Here is a 13,393-nt window from a genome sequence, read left to right as displayed (position 1 = left end):
TTATTGAACGACCCTCAAATATACCTGGGCAATGAGCGGGTACGTAGCTAGCTGTTAAACAATTCTTTAAACCCATAACTACTAATAGTACAATCTGTTTCTCATCATAGGAATCCTGAATATTGATTAACTATGGTAATACGTTTCAAAAATGAGTACTTTGCCTGTGTAAATTATTCAGTAAGTTGGCATGTAATCATTTTCTTTGGTGAGTTTAGAACAAACAAGTAATGTACTGTACTAGATGTACGACAACATTTGTCTTGAATAGTAACGATTTGTTGTGATTTATATAATGACATTCTGCAAAATGCCTTTAAATTAATGTGTTTTATACTTGAGTAATGCACCAAAGCAGTCCCCAGACTATAATGGAGTAAAACCTTCTAAATGTGTCGTGGATCAAATAAGTAACTGTGATACTGTGTCCTGCGAGTTATGTTTGTTGCTCAATTGGCATATAAATAAAAAAAAGACTGTTCAGTGACTTGGTGAGTGCACCACTTGTAGTGGCTCCCATCATACTAGCATAGCGAAGAGTAAGGGCAGAACACTACTACGGGCAACAGCCATTGTATGAACTGTAACAAACAGTCTCTGTGAAACTTTGAGTTTGTTTTTCAAATCGGTATAATTCTTATTTGTTCCCCACGCTTGTCTCGAAGGAATGCAGAGAAGCTCTGAAAAGTCGGCATCATCTATACTGTTGACTCACGTTTCGACGCAGCTTACATTGCTCGTGAGCAGATTCTCGTCATTTCTCTTCGCTGAGTTACGACTAGCATCCTGCCCGCCCGACAGCTAGATTGAGGGTTGGTGATAAATCACTTTCGGAACGCTTCCCAATAATTACAGACTCAGCAGGCGAGGAACTGCAGGGGAAGACCTCCACTCTGAAGGCGATGTTTCCTGTAGTAACGCTATCGAATTGTGCATTTCCTCTGATGGAACACTGTCGTCTGAACGCTGAAATTGAATCAGTTTTGGACAGGGCCCATTTTTAATTTGTATCTAAAATATCAGTTCTAAATTTAAAAATTATTTTTCTGCGCTTATTCCACTTAGGTTTGGAAGTCTCCCTGCCATGTATACACATATCCTTACGCTGTTATATTAGCCGGCCGAAGTGGCCAAGCAGTTCTAGGCACTACATTCTGGAACCGCGAGACCGATACGGTCGCAGGTTCAAATCCTGCCTCGGGCATGGATGTGTGTCATGTCCTTAGGCTGGTTAGATTTAAGTTGTTCTAAGTTCTAGGGGACTGATGATCTCAGTAGTTAAGTCCCATAGTACTCAGAGCCATTTGAACCATTTTTTGTTATATAAAATTTCCAACTCTCATTCAGCCGTCATAATGCCAGTTTTTAAAAGTAACATCTCGTATGGAAGTTCATAAAAGTCAAGAACAATCCAGAGATTAGACTACACTTAAGCCACCCATGCCGTCTGACGCATTGAAGGTGGGATAGATTATCGAGCTCACACCCTAGCAGGTCTCCTATAGTTGGCACAATGGGTTCCTCCACTTTGCGCACAGCAATATCGGACGACATGATTTCCGGAATTAATAAAACCAGGACGTATGATCAAAATACTCAGACGCCTGTGTCAGAATGCCGTGTCTTCTCAAGAGACGGAATTTCGGCAGCAACGACGAAGAGGTTACAGAGTCGTATTGAGTAACCTTCCGGGACGTGCTTACTGGGAGCAATTCGTAAGTATACGATTACTGGGGCAAGACATACAAGTTCTTGTCGAAGTGAATCAAATAACCCCTGGTTATGTGAACGCTCGGGCAGGATGATTGTAGTAAAACGGAGAGATGGAGACAAATAAAAGAAAACTTGTCACACTATGGACGAAAGACTACACTAAGCAGTCGCTGTTTTACTATCAGAATGAACGTCCTCACTAAGAGGGTATTTTGTGCGCTTTGCCGAAACTAACGCAATATCATACATTCATACATTCGAAGTACTTTACATTATAATGCTGCAGATTGTTATTTCTTAGGAAACTTGAAAACGAGTGTCTTAAACTGGGAAGGGTTGCAGAGATTAGAAAATTTATAGTATTTTAAAAACTCAATTATACGAGCTATTACGGTACAGCGTGTTAAAGCAGTTGACCCAGCAGCAGGAGGAGATAATCCTTCAGATTTTTAAATAAATTTGTTTGATAGCATGTTTTCTAGGCGCGTGGAAAAAAGCCATTTTAATAAAATTTTAGAATCGTACTAACCCCGGTAGTTATCGTGGTGTCAGTCTCACTTGCTGCGTAGGAAAGACACTGAAGCGTATGGTCAAATGGCGCCTAGTGTGCATTCTCCAAACCAAGTCACTACTAAATAACTCGCTGCCAGTGTGGGTTCAGAATAACCGGACATTGCCAGAAGTAGCGATTAAACAAACTTTACCATGTAAGCAACGCCTTAACGGTGCTTTCTGCGATTTGGAAACGTCTGAGATAGTATCTGGAGGCACTGCATTTTGTTGCAGTCCTACGACTGGGGTTTCTGTGGAACCCACCAAATTCCATACAGTGCTTCCCATCAGAAAGGCATTCTATATACAGGGTAGAGATTGTCCTTTCTGAATGTTTTAAGCAGGAGAATGGCATCCCTCCAGGGAGTGCTTTAAGTGTAACAGCGTTCGCCATCGCGGTAAGCGGTATTACCTCCACTTTGCGTGCGTCCAATTGGTGTGCGTCCTCCAACCTCGCAACAACTACTCGACAACTGCAGTTGACGATGAAGGAAGGAATGATCTAACACCTTAGTTTCAAGTTCCCTTTGGATAAAACGGTTTGTGTTGATTTTAATCTCTCCAAGTTTTTTTACTTGCCTGTTTTAAAATTGGGGGTACGTTCTTACTTTTTAGTAAAATGTTAGGCATGTGGGTCTAACTCTTGATGAAAAAATGTTCAAATGTGTGTCAAATCTTATGGGACTTAACTGCTAAGGTCATCAGTCCCTAAGCTTACACACTACTTAACCTAAAGTATCCTAAGGACAGACACACACACCCATGCCCGAGGGAGGACTCCTCGAACCTCCGCCAGGACCAGCCGCACAGTCCATGACTGCAGCGCCTTAGACCGCTCGGCTAACTCTTGATGAAAGACTAACTTGGCTGCCACAGCCTAAAGACCTAAAATTAAAATTCCGCAAGGTTTTAAATATTCTAAAATGCGTCAGTCTTACTCCTTAGGGAACAAACAGGACATGTTTGTAACTTCTTGAAAGATTAAAACTCAACGATAGGGATCCTGCAGACAGTAAGTCATATAGAACTATTAGCCTTATCAGCGCATTTGGAAAAGTACAGGAGCGGCAACTGTGGGACCGACTACAAGTGCACAAGAGATTCGTTGACTATAGCTTGTGCCAGTTTGGATTTGGAAAAAGGTGTTACATTCATGAGTTGACGAGACTGGCGCTCCAAGTGCCGAACATCTTGATTCGGAAATATGAAACTGCAATTTCGATATTAATCGAAGCCTTATTTGATAACATCTGGTGGCTTGCAATGTTCTCGCGAATACTAAATCTCGCGGTTCCTGACAAACTGTGCTATAGTTTCCGTGATCACTGGTGGGACACCGTGGTCGAATGGCATACGGGTGACCGCAGGATAATCGAGTGTATTATGAAGGGATGTCCGCCGCGGTCGATAGTGGACTGGTCCTCAGGGAAATTTGACTGGAACCCCTCCTACTCAAGGGCGGAGCTGAGTCCACAGACAGCGTGGTTGCCTATACGAACTATCTTTACGTAGTGGTTTTTTGCCGACTGCACTCCGTCGTGTAGTGAGATGTTGAGGAGATAGCAAACTGACAATCACCAACGACAACACAACTTCCATTCTGTTGAAGGGGAGGCTTCCGCTAAAGACAAAGCGGTGCCATTATCAGACAGACATAATGCCGCTACGTTTAGGAAGACGTGGATGCAAGGCTTAACTTCATGAAGCATTCCAGCTCCACAGCAGGAAATGCGCGTAAAAAAAGGTTAAAAAATAATTACAGCAGGGGCGACACACTCCATTTGCTACTGCGTGTGATCAGGGATTATCAGATCGCTGTATCGAGGATCCGTATCACCTACGTGGGCAGTGTGATGCCCCTCCGGATCTATTTCTCTCGATATAAGGATACATTACGAAGCGTGCAGCTGATTAAACTACTACGTTTAACGAGACTTTGTAGCCACTGGAACAGATTCATCAATAGCAAAGACAGAATATGCCCCATAAAACCACTGCATATGGGAGTGAACGCAAATTCCGCCAACAAATATTTGGGAATTTAGCGTTTAGTCTTTAAGGTATCTAAATGGCAATGCCATCAGTGCCCTGGCGTTAAATAAATTGCAATGGGAGTTGGAAATATCTGTTTAAAAAGAATTAAACTCAAATTTTAAAACCAGACAGTAGCAATAAAGAAGACTCAATAATCCATGAAAGATCATCCGTAAAACACAGATAAAACGCAGCAGAATAATGAAGTATAATCAAGAATAAAATACCAGCACAGATACTTTTAAAGAGGCCAGGTTGCAGTGTCTGACCCGTCCGTATAGGGGTGCGTGTTAAAGCGCCGCTTCCGGGACGGAGAAGTGCGCCGACTCCGGTGGTCAAATCGGCCCCGTGGATTAAGGACGAGGGTCGGCGTGACGGGCAGCCTGCATGTGGTTTCTAGACGGTTTCTCACATCCCACGAGGTGAACAGCGATCTAGTACCGAAGTCCCGCCTCAGTTACACGATTCACAAACATTTCGAAAACTTTCTCTCACTTCCAAAATGAATGACATTACAGGCAGGTCCTTGAGGCACGCATATTCCGTCCCGTGGGGTAACGAGGTGGAGACAGGAAGGCCATGCTGCCACCAGTTAATTTAACCGTGCCACATTCGTTAATGACCATGCTGACTCTGCTCCGGTACACAAGAAAAATTAGAAGATCACTGTGGCTCGGTGACAGCTTAGAAATGATGGGTCACTAAGCCACTCTGCGACGCATTGAAATCTTATACTCGGTATACCGGGAAGGAGCCCTGGTAGCCCACAAAACCTTATAACACGAACCACATTTGTCTCATTGTCATTAAACATGTATGGTGGATCCTGTGGGAGACATACATCCGCCCTACTGTCGTCATTTAAAACACACTCACCTACAGCATGCTGTATCGACACCCGTGTTCCACATCGTTGAAACACTGTGAGGTCCTTCCGCCGTTAGAGGAAGCCATTTGTTGAGGATAAATGTGCCACTCTGAGCTTTGTAAGGGCTACTTCGTGAGCTTGTTGTTCTCGGAAGGAGGTAAGTAGCTTGCCTCGGTCGCGCCGAAGGTTTCACTGCCCGCAACTTATTGCTCGTCACTTCTAGCTACTGAGCCTCCCACCAACACGTAGTCTTCTGAGTTAACGAATGTGGTAACTGTCCGCAGAGTGACTAAACAGCATGCAGGAACCTGAAGACAAGCAAGCAGCAGCATTAGCACATTCATTTCCCTGGATCCCCATGTCCCTTGGTATCCTATAGAAAACTATTTCTTTTCCTTGCCTTTTCAAGACAAGGTGAGCGTCTTCGACATCTTGCACCGTCCTATCGTCTGGGTAAATCTGACCAGTAGCAAGAAAGGCGCTTTGAACACTAGGTGAGATGAGGAATTTCTTACCACGATGTCCTCCAGTGTCCTCGGGGTAGCAAACAATTGCGTGTAGTAAACAGAGAACTGTTATGGGCGTCCTATCTTAAGGATACATTCTGGGAACACGACGGAGCACACGATAAAGCCCTCGTGCTGAAACCCAACAGTTTAAACGCTCATAAAAACGGAAACGGGACAGTGATTAAAAATCTCGTAAAATTTAGTTTTGAAAGTGTAATCCTGTACCCATTCAATCCAGAAATTAACCTGGGCCACTTTACTATCCATGGGGAGCCACTACTCTACCCCTGGCTTTGGATCTTAATTCCTTCCGCCCGTAATATGTGAAGAATCTCTCTCACGAGGATCCTAAATCGCCTTGTGGCCCGCAGACTGTTGTGGAGCAGATGTTCCAATGGCAGCCTGCTAATGGAGATGGATACTGACAATTTTGCAGCAGACAGAGTCATGCATGTTCGGAGTATCATGAGGAGAAGATGTCAGATAGACAGCGCAAGCTCATCAGCCTCTGCATACAGGCTAGAAAATGAAGTTGTTCGATATGCCCTTGTTCACAGCCTAACACCCTCGCTGTGATCCGCGTCCAGAATTTTGAGATACAAATGCCTTACTGACCATACGCCTGGCATCTATATTCAAGCCAGGGCCGCAGGGACTTGTCCTGAATGAGATTTTTACTCACCAGCGGAGTGTGCGCTGATATGAAACTTCCTGGCAAATAAAACTGTTTGACGGACCGAGACCCGAACTCGTTACCTTAGGAGACGACGTACTGGCAGAAGTGAAGCTGTGAGGAGGGGGCTTGAGTCATGCTTGGGTAGTGCAGATGGTAGAGCACTTTCCCGCGAAAGACAAAGGTCGCGAGTTCGAGTCTCACAGTTTTAATCTTTCAAGAAGTTACAAACATGTCCTGTTTGTTCCCTAAGGAGTAAGACTGACGCATTTTAGAATATTTAAAACCTTGCGGAATTTTAATTTTAGGTCTTTAGGCTGTGGCAGCCAAGTTAGTCTTTCATCAGGAGTTAGCCGAGCGGTCTAAGGCGCTGCAGCTGCGGCTGGTCCCGGTGGAGGTTCGAGTCCTCCCTCGGGCATGGGTGTGTGTGTTTGTCCTTAGGATACTTTAGGTTAAGTAGTGTGTAAGCTTAGGGACTGATGACCTTAGCAGTTAAGTCCCATAAGATTTCATACACATTTGAACATTTTTTCATCAAGAGTTAGACCCAGATGCCTAACATTTTACTAAAAAGTAAGAACGTACCCCCCCCCCCCCCCCCCCCCAGAAAACTTGGAGAGATTAAAATCAACACAAACCGTTTTCTCCAAAGGGAACTTGAAACTAAGGTGTTAGATCATTCCTTACTTCATCGTCAACTGCAGTTGTCGAGTAGTTGTTGCGAGGTTGGAGGACGCACACCAATTGGACGCACGCAAAGTGGAGGTAATACCGCTTACCGCGATGGCGAACGCTGTTACACTTAAAGCACTCCCTGGAGGGATGCCATTCACCTGCTTAAAACATTCAGAAAGGACACTCTCTACCCTGTATATAGAATACCTTTCTGATGGGAAGAACTGTATGGAATTTGGTGGGTTACATGGAAACCCCAGTCGTAGGACTACAACAAAATGCAGTGCCTCCAGATACTATCTCAGACCTTTCCAAATCGCAGAAAGCACCGTTAAGGCGTTGCTTACATGGTAAAGTTTGTTTAATCGCTACTTCTGGCAATGTCAGGTTATTCTGAACCCACACTGGCAGCAAGTTATTTAGTAGTGACTTGGTTTGGAGAATCCACACTATGCGCCATTTGACCATACGCTTCAGTGTCTTTCCTACGCAACAAGTGAGACTGACACCACGATAACTACCGGGGTTAGTACGATTCTAAAATTTTGATTAAAATGGCTTTTTTCCACGAGCCGAGAAAACATGTTATCAAACAAATTTATTTAAAAATCTGAAGGATTATCTCCTCCTGCTGCTGGGTCAACTGCTTTAACACGCTGTACCGTAATAGCTCGTAAACGGGCACAGTCTCACGAGTTACTAACACCACAGAATACAACACCCAAAGAATGAAAGATAGGTTGGTGGAACGTAAATCCAAATTAACACTCTACTGTGTTGCCCTATAGCAACGGACTGCTAGTTCTTGGCTATAATCGACCTAATGTTCGTACAAAATTCAGCCATTTCCTCGGCGTTGTAAGGAGATACCCCTACACCCGGACATCTGCTATTAGCGGTCATGAGTCGTGCCTGGAAATCCACCTCATGGCTGCCCGAATTTTACTTCCGGGTGTGGATCTATTGATGTAGTTCAGGAATTCTCGTCACGATCTCTTCTTACTCTCTATAATTATTCGCCTAGCCCTTTACTCTCCACCAGAAAAGTTACAGGAATCTCATCAATAGGGCACCCACCCTATTGTCCCAGATTGCAGAACTACGAGTACACCCATCATTCCACCAAGGGACAAGATGTCTTGAGGTTGGATACATCAGTCTGGGACGCATTTTCTCTGCTCACAAGCAGCCAACTGACTATACAGCTGTGTGTATAGCTCCAGTTGGCCATTTTCAACAGCCATTTCGGCGGCCTCTTTCTGGATTTGCTCCGATTGGTAAATGGCTCTAGATGGGGTAGGGATTGGGTCCGTGAAGTTCGTCATGCACTTTCCACTGAACAGTATCTGTCTTCAAGACCAGGTGAGCTGAAGGAGAGGTCAATGGCTGTAGACGAATTGCAGCAGTACTGAAATGAATAGCTTGGTACATATTCACAGTACAATGTTTTCATATTGTGTGAAATCTACAATTTCTTGACCCAGTGGGATAGATGTTGGCTGCACTGCACTGTGTGCATTAAAATTTCGTGAGAGAAGAAAGGGATAAGTTGTTTGAGATTCTCACCGACAACAGTCTCATGGGGCAAAGGTGCACAGAGCACATCATGACATTAACATGGGCCTTTGTGATGACAGACACCGCTTACAGCGTTCTGGTTAAAGGCACAGGCGAGGAGTGGAATGTGTCCTTGAAGAACACCACTATCCCTCCTCTCACACTGCCGCCTGTAAAGTCGTCTTTTCCGTCGAGCTGACAACCTCCAAGTACAGGTGCATCAGAAGTTTTTACATACGTCTCTCAGAGATGTAGGGAGAAACATCTGTCCTACGTGAGGAGTCTCAGTCCCTGCAAATGTATTCCATATTCATTCACATTTCACTCATTATGGAAGCCATTTTAACGTTGTGGCTTTGATTTACAGCCATTTTGTGTTGGGACGGTCAGTCACTGATGGAACACAGGAGGAGGGTGGGGGGGACTGGAGGGGATTTTTAGGTTTGGTTGAAAGGGAAGTGTTTGTTAACATGAGGGGTTGCTGAGGGTGCAATGTTATACCAATGGTGATCGGTAATTAATATATTTATTTCCATTGGACTATCTGAAAATTAATAAACTGGTGTCAGTCTACTGCATAACCAAAGGATCTGAATCAATCTCAATTTTATTTGGCCATTGATATCACTAACATCGTTTTTATGTGCAACAGAAACTTTCATTATTACATAAGCTCAAGAGATAGTGCAGGGAGGAATTTTATATGCATCTCAGTAACGTATTTCATCCACCTTTCTAGCACACGTTACGTCAAGTAAAAGGATAGTTTGCAGAGAAGGGCGAACTTTGGATCTATGTGGCTTATTAATGAAAGACCTTGGACCAGTGATAACCAATAATGAATATTTATTCTCTAAACACACACTATGGCCATCAATCTTTACAAAAAGAAAAAGGCCAGTGGAAACGGCTTTAGCCAATGTAATATGGACAACCAGGAAAATTATGTAATTACATTGTCCCCTAAAATAATTGGTAATTCACATTAAATAACGTGGGGACTCTATGGCAGACATAGCCTGTTTTGTATGCTCGGTGGATAGATAGAGTGTTACGGAAAAATGTCAATGGAAACAGCTCATTTAAACTCACGAAAATTATCACAGAAGAACTCGGAGAAGTTACTAACGACGTACAGGTCCACAGTAATACAACCAAACTGACTATGGTGAAAGCTGGGCAAGTACAAGCATGTCAGTGGTCACATACCGAACTGGTGAAAAACGCTTTAAATTCTATAAATGTCGACGAGTATCGGTACTCTTTTGTGGATCGAGACTACGCCACGAATGCGCATATTAAATTTTGATAGAAAAGATTTCAAAAGTTTTCTGAGCAACAGTTATTTGAATTAAGAAATAATGTAAATCGTGAAAGTTTAAGCTCATTGATCTTCAGGTACATGTGAGAGCATTTCTTCACTGACAAAGCCTGTATCACCAAGACCCCTTCTACACGCAAAAACTGAATAAATATAGCCCAAAATATAACCTCAAACATAACTTCACTAAAGTGGAATCCCACTGAAAGTTATTTATTGCGTGATAAAATAATGACTATATGCCTAACTCCAAACTATAGCAGTAAACTTACGGAAGACATCATTTCATATTTATAGCACGATGACTACCAGAAACGTGCCGATGTGTCTGCAGACTTTGGCAGGCCCGTTCTCGTCTTGACAGCTGCTGGGTAACGTGGTTCCTAGCAATGGAACGTCACTGACGCGTCCTGTGTTTTCCGGTAGCCCTACGACAACCACACTGCTGAAAGGTTCGCCTACCACCTGCAGTCTAGAGTTGTGTCTATGGTCTCTGCAGAACTTTTAAAACAGACTGATTCTTCCACTCACTTATTTCAGGAAATCTTACAGGGTGGAAGGCGGTTTAGCAGGTTCCAGTGGGTAATAAACAAATGCATTATACCTCTTATCCATTCTGCAGAGGCTCCTCATAGCAGTGAAAGAGTGGGATTCATTGTTACTCATGTATTTATAGCTCTCTTGGAGATGCCAAATGATAGATTAGTAGTGGGGCAGGGCTGGTTCTGGCTAAGATAACGAACTTATCTCAAGATCACAGTGTAAGTGTTACCCCTCCCAAATCTAATGGGCACTTGTGTGTGGTACACTCAATGTCAGGATATAACCTGATATCTGTCACAAGTTTGGCCACGTGCCTTAGACAACTGCGTGACATAAAGATGGTGAGAAACCGAAGGTCAGCCATCTCCTGTGCAGGCTCTTGCCCAGATAGTGATCTCACTCAAAGTCATCCTCCCTCACCGATGCACCCTAATACCATGACGTAAAAAGGGCAGGGAATCCAACTGCACATTGATCTAGGCCAATAAGCAGACATGAGAATTACGGAAAAACCCCTCCTCTTCCCCTTTCCTCACTAGAGCACTTGCGTGAGCCATGTCCTTTATGCTCTATTCACCGCAATGAAAGGATTAGATTTGGTTGTAATCAGGGCGTTTTTTGTATAAACGGTGAAGGGGATATAACAAATTAATTTGTTTTTTTAGCTTCTGCTTTATTAACAATAGTTTTTTCTCAGCTAGCGATGTTTCTTGCCAATACATTTTTCTTAACACTTATTTTATACTCTAACAGTGACTAGATAGCTCATATATACACATAGGCAAAAGACACTTTTTATACTGATACTAGCAGGTACAAAGTACTTCTTATGCAGAGTGATCATTAATAAAACCGACAAACTGCAGGGACGGATTCATGACTGATAATGGAGGGGAAAAGGTCCCATGAACATGTGTCTGCAAATGGGTGGTGTGCATGCAACGACAACAGATCGTCCTGGAACACAGTACAGATCTGCTTTGCGTCCATGCCACAACAGATGTTCAAAGTATCTTCCATCGGATGTAATGTCATGCAGTATACACATAATCATACCTTAGCTTATACCGCGTAGGTAGGCCACTTGCCTGGAGTTTGAACTGGGATTCATCTCAATATCCTGTAGAACTCGGTCCTCCAAATCTGGTGTACGCACAGTCGGCCTCCCCCCAGCACGTTCATCTGTGTGAAAGGACCCATGATCACCCAGACGTCCAAAAAGAGCTTGAAATGTTGTGTGAAGTAGTCAGTGTCTGCGATGGTACTTGTTTTGATATAGCTATGTCGTCCATCGACGATTTCCATCTGCTTGGCCGTACACAAACACCATCTCGGCTTGTTCCTGACATAAATACCAGACAATTCTGCGTCAGTCACACAGCCTGCAACACACAAGGGACACACGGCATGTGGTCAGAGGAACTGTCATTCTTCAGCACCATCTACCGTGGCAATTCCGGACACATGTTCAGAGGACACTTTTCCTCCATTCCCAGTCAAGAACCCGTTCCTGCAGTTTGTCAGTTTTATTAAAGTTCACACATTTGACTCTCGCATAAATATCTGCACAGACACATACAGTGTATCATATACTTTTTTCTCACTCATCTTGATGTGCTGGTTGAGATGGATTATAGATTGTGTCAAATTCGACCATAGGTTGTGGAGTGGGTACAACCAGGGAGCACACAGTCGGAAGACTGTGCTTGATTGGTTGGTTTTGGGGAAGGAGACCAGACAGCGTGGTCATCGGTCTCATCGGATTGGGGAAGGATGGGGAAGGAAGTCGGCCGTGCCCTTTCAGAGGAACCATCCCGGCATTTGCCTGGAGTGATTTAGGGAAATCACGGAAAACCTAAATCAGGATGGCCGGACGCGGGATTGAACCGTCGTTCTTCCGAATGCGAGTCCAGTGTCTTACCACTGCGCCACCTCGCTCGGTGACTGTGCTTGACCTCATCAACATGCATACCTGTATATGTGCCAAGAGCGAGCCATTAATACTTATTTTGCCTTGTGCAGCAGGCCAGGTGTTGAAGTGCTAATACATGGATGCTAAACGGTTAGTCTACACTGACAGATATAGTTCATTTAGTGGTGCTGTACAACTGTGCGGAAAATATCAGGTAGCAAATTATGTGACATGTTTGTTGGATGAATTTTACACACAGAGAAAAACAACCAACACACTGATATAAGTATATAAACTGCAGAAAAAATAATTAGTACACCCTTTTAGAGGTTTCCAGTTAATTCAAGATTTATTGTTGCAACAGTGCAATGGAGTACACGAAATCAATAGCACAAGCAATTATGATGTACCAGACACTGACCCGTACTGAGACACCAACATTACTATGTGGCGTAGCCGCTACAGGCGGCAATGCAGGAGATGACTGGCATCCAGTCGATTGTGCAGATGGCGAATACTGCCCTGGGATACGTTATGCCATGCCTGCTTGATCTCTTGATGTATCTCTGTAAGAGTTATTGGTTGATGAGTTGCACGGGTCACTTCTCGTTCCATCATATCCCACACATACTCGATTGGAGACAAGTCCAGAGATCATGCTAACCCGGGTAGCTGCTGAATACCTTGCAGAGCACGTTGAGTTTCACGTGCAGTATATGGGTGAACGAGAGTTGTAGGTTGTAGAACCCTAGACCATAAGGCCTGGGATAGGGCCGGTGTGTCGTGGTCAAATACACTTGCGAGACAACACTCACTACGTCTAAATCGTCTGTCCAAACGACCATCTGTTTCCTGCAGGCTGAATCTGCTTTAACTGCTGAAGACCATGGCACGACGTTCCATCTTTCAAGTGCTCTTCTGATGGCACCGTGCACGTCGATGCTAAGGCATGAGCGGAAGACAAGCTAGAGGTGTGCATGGCCACAGTCTCACTGCCAATAACCAGTTCGCAACAGTTCGCGTTCACACGTCTGGG

This window comes from Schistocerca americana, chromosome X (assembly GCF_021461395.2).
Source record: "Schistocerca americana isolate TAMUIC-IGC-003095 chromosome X, iqSchAmer2.1, whole genome shotgun sequence".
Classification (NCBI taxonomy): domain Eukaryota; kingdom Metazoa; phylum Arthropoda; class Insecta; order Orthoptera; family Acrididae; genus Schistocerca; species Schistocerca americana.
The sequence above is the reverse complement of the archived record's forward strand: the minus strand, read 5'-3'. Positions refer to the sequence as shown.